This window comes from Neltuma alba, unplaced genomic scaffold (assembly GCF_004799145.2).
Source record: "Neltuma alba isolate B1F8T4 unplaced genomic scaffold, ASM479914v2 tig00004558_pilon, whole genome shotgun sequence".
In the NCBI taxonomy this organism is placed as follows: Eukaryota; Viridiplantae; Streptophyta; class Magnoliopsida; order Fabales; family Fabaceae; genus Neltuma; species Neltuma alba.
Genome location: NW_021633765.1, coordinates 545,547 through 551,546, shown reverse-complemented (window position 1 = coordinate 551,546; position 6,000 = coordinate 545,547).

Below are 6,000 nucleotides of genomic sequence, written 5' to 3'. Positions count from 1 at the left end.
AGAGAGTGACGAGAAATTATTGAGGAAGAGTAAACTAGGGTTTGAGAAGCATTCAATGGGAGAAGCAAGCTTGGCTAAAGCTAAACTGATTCGTCAAGCATCAGCAGATGCAAAGTTCTTAAGAAACCTAACCCAGAAACCTATCGCAGGGGAAGAGGAGCCATTTGATCATTTTTGTTCAAGTCGATCTCAATCTGTGAGGTTTTCACGATGAACAAAAATCGTATGCAGCTTATAGACAGAGATACCTAGTGATGTATAGTCCATTCCGGGAAGAAGACGAGTCAGAGAAGAAGCAGAAAAACACAAGTTATGGTTCAAAACTGGACGAAGAAAGACACGTCGTCGTCGTCATCAGAAGCCAATAATAATAATATTGCTGTCAACAATATTCTATCTTGCTTGTATCTTCCTAACATTGGTTAGATATGTGATGCGCTCTTCGCTCACTCTTTCCCATTTCTTATTCAATTCGTTCATTTCCATATGTGACTCCCATATTTCATTAATTCTATGTCATTCAATCGTTTTATAAGCCTTGAAGTTATAGATTTTAGTTTTTGAAGCTATCAATGTTCGTGCTAAAACATGTTTATTTGGAATTGTTCTTTAACTCTCAATTTTGTTGTTTCATAAAATTGCATTGTTCAATAGTGGCGTTGATCTTTAACAATAACTGCAAAGAAAAAAGGGACTTCGTAGTTCATAATGCTGAAAATGAAAATTATGGAAATTAAGATCTTTCATGGATAGTACAAGTTACTATTAGTTAGTATATCCTAATTATTGACCATGGTTCTTAAATAGATTATAAGAGATCCGAATCCTCATTGCATTGATTAAAAGTCAATTTTTAAAAAATCATAATTGTTAAAACTTGTTTAAATATATTTTGTAATTTTATTTGATAAAAATTAAATATTTAAAACTAAAATTTGAAGCATCGACCCGATTGTAATAGTAACGAATATTAAAACATTTTTAGATACTACATGAGAGTTAGAACAATAAACTTTTTAAAGAGCCATTTCGTCCTATTTGTGTTGAAAATACGAATGAAAATGGACTCAAAGAAACTGAAAGTTTGATTAAAAAAAGTTAATCATTAATTAAATTTATGTTTGAATATATTTTATAAAAAAATCAGTTTAGTAAATTCAAAGTTGTTAGCATTATGAATGCTCCCAGTCTCCTTCCAAATTTCAAATGGCCAAAAATAAATTTTAAAAAAATAAATCAAACCAGTTTTTCTTTTTTTGGTATAACACCAGGATATCTATCACTGGTGCCTGTAATTAGAGTTGTTTAACTTCCGTCCCAATCTTGATCAATTCAGGATGGGATGGGATAGCACGGTGATCGGGATGAGATGGGATGGGACACGGGATGGGTCGTCCCTTTCTGTCCCTTCCCAAAGTTTTTTTAAAAAAATATTTGTTAATAATTTTTATTAGATTATTCAATCTTTTTTTTTAAGAATAATTATTTTTTATAGTGATCTTAGCTCTTAAATTGTAATACTATCTTAATAAAATAATTCATAAAGCCATTATATAATGTTTCTCTTATGGTGCTTTTTTTATAATATTATTTTTACACATTTTTATATTATATAATTAGACTTTTTACATAATATTTTTTTAGTTTTTTTTATCTCCAGAAGCCCAATAAAAAATAAATATTACAACATAAAAAAAATCCAGGCCCAAATTACATGGTTTGACAAAAAAAAAATGACGTCCTGTCTTGATCCCGTTAGAACGGGATGGGACACAGGACGGAAATCCCATCCCGTCCATATTTACCGGGATGAGACCCATCTTGTCTCATGAGCAAGCTTACTTGTAACTAATCCTCTTGCCATGGACCCAAACCAGTTTTTGTATGGAGCTTTTAGAAATAATGCAGATTAATAATTGAAAAAAAAAAAAAAAACTTACACACCTCTGGCCAAAGTCTAGTTTCACAAAAGTACTTTTGAGAATTCTAAAGTTATAACTGAACACTTAGTCTTACTAACAATGTGAGTTATTTTAATAATCAATCAGTTGTCGAATAATAAAAATACTATGGAAATGGTCTTGATCGTATGAATAATGAGTAAATCAATGAACTATTACTACCTATGATTAACTTTTTAACTTTGACCCCCAAAACAAAGATTAAGCATATGACCAGATGCATACACTTTGTAAATTGCAAGTCCTTGTCCATTTTGCATGTGATAAGCAAGACATTGACAATAATTGAAATTTAAACATAGTATATCCAATAATTCAGTGAAAAAATGGCACAATGTGGGAAAGTCGTCGTCTATGAAGTGTATAATATATTATGGGATGGATAATGTATAATTTCGGGCTTTGACGTTAAAGTTAATTAAACCATTTTTAGAAAACATAAACAAACCGTTAATCTTATCACTTATCCATACAAAACTAAAATTTCCAAACTCATGACGTCTCTTCCTGTTGTTGATAATCATTTGATGGGTTCCCTAATCTCTTGCTCATCGAAAGTCAAAACATCAAGCCCATGTGATTTGAAAGGAAAAAATTTTAAGGGAGTAATGATAAGGATGAAGCAAAAATCCTTTTAAAGGGAATGCGACCGCTTAATTACTACCTCCGTTCCTTAATATAAAACCTTGTTTGACTTTTATTTTGGTCCTAAATATAAGACTCTAATCCACTTTGTCTCTCATATTTATCTATTTTTTTTCAAGATAGTCCTTCTGATAATGGTAGTTTTAGCTAATAAACTTGATTAGCAAGGATATTTTAGCAAAGATAACACCTATTTATTACAAATAACTAATTTAACTTATTTTCTTAATTTACTCAAATTAGTCAATTAGCTCTTATATTTTGGATCGAAGGTAGTATTAATTATAGCGGGGTGCATCCTATTTTTTTCAATAAAAAATGCTATAATTATATATGTTTTCGAACAAAGACATCATATTGAATAATTATTATTAATGGCAAAGAAAAATATTGAATGATAATAATTATTTTTATTCAAAGGAAAAGAAGCCACCCATGTGCTTAAGCATTTTTAATTCTCAATATTTTGCTCTACTTTACAAATTTATTGTTTCCTAACGTCACATTATTCAACAATATATGATCTTACAAAGGGTTATAATTTATAAAAGTCCAAAATTCAAAACAGATAAAAAGTTTTTAGAACCTTATATGTTAGGAGTTGTGTTGCTTAATTAATCCCCACCCAACTTTAATCAAACATGTTTCAAACATAATGCAAATTTTTATTTATCTTTTTTGGGGGGAGAGGGTGGTAAATTTCAAATTTAAAGATACCGTCTTTAGTTTTTCATCTTATCCTCCGCAAGATAAATTGAGAACATGTCCCTACTGCAGAGTTGTATGATGGGATGTGATAGGAAATTTACATCCACCCATAATTTACAATTTTAAGTTAGACTTGTCACGAAATTATATTTATTTTTCAAAAATTAAATTCATTACTCAACTTTAATTTATGTCCGCAGATTTTAGTAATTTACTACAAGATTTTGAATATAATTTTACTTTTTAACAATAATTGCAACTTCATTATTTATATTTATAATATACAATTTCGTAGATGTGACTCTTGTTGTTAAAAAAAAAAAAGAGAGATCACTCTTGGATGCAATGCAGTTTTTTTTGTTGGGAAAAATATTCAGTGTTTTACATAGTATATTTTTTTTATAATACTAGTAAGTTGTCTTTTTTAATCAGGACTTAATAACGTGGTGGCTCTGTTTATTTTATTTTATTTTTTATTTCTATTTATTCCTTTGGAGTGTTATCCTGTTCCCACGCCCACATGGTTCCCCTCTTGGCAACCTTCAATAAGAAACTCATTACCTCTCACTTATAAAATTTATTTTATATACCCATAGTCTAAGAGTGTTTCTTTCATTTGCCCATGATAAAGACTGATTTTTATTACAATATTGAGGATAAAGGATATGCTTAAAGAATATGCCTTTTCTGATTAAAAAAAAAAACCATATTTGTAGATGTTGGAAATCAAACCATATATGATAAAAACTAATTTTCTCCTAAGTTGACTCCAACTTTGGAACTAGTCCTTGTCTATTGTAGAACTATTCATCAGAGTGACAAACAGCATGGTGTTTGATCATTTAAATTTAATAGGACAGTCAAGATTTAATATTTAATATTTTATTTCAAAATTTTTTTAATAGGTACATAATTCAAAATAAATGTAATTTCTTAACTGTAATTTTTTTAAAAAAATATATTTTTATTTAAAAATCATTATTTGAAAATTTTAAACTTAGACTATTAAAACTAATTTTGAACGGTTTAGCTTTTACCTCAACAATAAGTATCATGAAACACATCATTGCGATGAGGACAGAAACTTATTCTTATCCAAAATGAGTAGCTAAGCTTTACTCTTTTCTTTATACGTTCTCCTAATTAACTAAGATTTCCCCAACACAAAAGTTGAAAATTAAAACTGCAATCACTTATTTAAAACTGAACAACCCTTCCATTTACACTATTTGCTTTGTTTAATTACCGCAAGACAGCCAAGAAAATCACAAAATCAAAATTTGTTTACAAAGCACATTGATATTTGGATGCTTATTCTTTTTATAGCTCCAAGCCTCTGACCTCCAATATAATTTAAATTTAAAATTTAAAATTTTTTAATTATATTTCAGATTAAAAATCACATTTGTACTACAAATTTGGCAATTATAAAAGTATAATATTTTAGATTATATTTGTGTTGATGAAGAAGATCTAGATTAAACACAAACATTGGATTCTCATCTTTAAAATTAGCAATCGAATACTATAAAGAGCCATTTTGTCCATATATGCAGCGCGACGCGACCAAGGTGAGCCTGAAGAAAAGCAAACAGTGGACTCTAAAAATCAATTAAAATAAACAACTTGCGTTTTAGATGTGATGGAAATTGTTAATTATTAGCATTCTTCCCGAACACATGCTTCATGTCAAGCATAATTCCTATGACTTACTCGCTTCGAGTCCAAAATATAGGGCACTTTCGAAAAGAAATTCCAGGTGCAGAATATAAATCACTTACAAAATTATTAATGGGAAAAGGCGTAATTTTACCCCTAATATTTTTAATGGTGTAATTTTACTTATGATTTTTTTATGTAATTTTATCCATAATCTTTTTTATTACAATTTTACATCTATCTTTAGGTGAGGGATAAAATTACATCTTTTCCATTATTAGTTAACATTTTCAATTACCTCTACTTATTCCTGGTGGTACATTGTTCACCAAATAACTTGACCGCAAGTGGACGGGTCGCAAGTAATATAAAAAGTATCGTTCCCTCAGAGACTAAGGCTAGATGAGTTGAATAATCATAATTGTGTATTTGATTAGGTTAAGTGAAATAATTGTTGTAAACGAGTTTGTGAAATGAAAGTTAAGGAAACAATGGTTTAAAGCAGTATAAAATCGAATCGACCTTGAAACAATTAATAGACTAGGGTTATTCTTCACTAAAGTACTTCATGAAACTGGATTAATTACTTCTCAAATAGTGTTTCACAATAAATTCAATTAGCCTGGGTTTATAGAATTGATTAAGCTTTCTCAAGTCAAAACCAAATGTTGCAAACACCATTAAAACACAGTAATCTCTTGCTTTTGTTTGAAAAGGTTGCTCTTTAAAAACCAAAACCCATTTAGTCTATGCTAGGTCAACAATTACATCTCTGATCAATCGACAAACCATCTATTCACTCAAATAAATTTCTGGACTAGCATTTTTTACCTAAGTTCACGAATTAGTCTAACTTTCTCAAGTTAAACTAATCAACCAATCAATCCAAATGATGGCCAGACAAAAGGAAGCATTAAGCTCAAAGTAAAAACAACTGAATATTATCATTAACACTAAAGAGATAGTAAAACCCAAATCTCAATCCATACAATAGATCAAAATAACCATAGAAAAACGGATTTAGCTA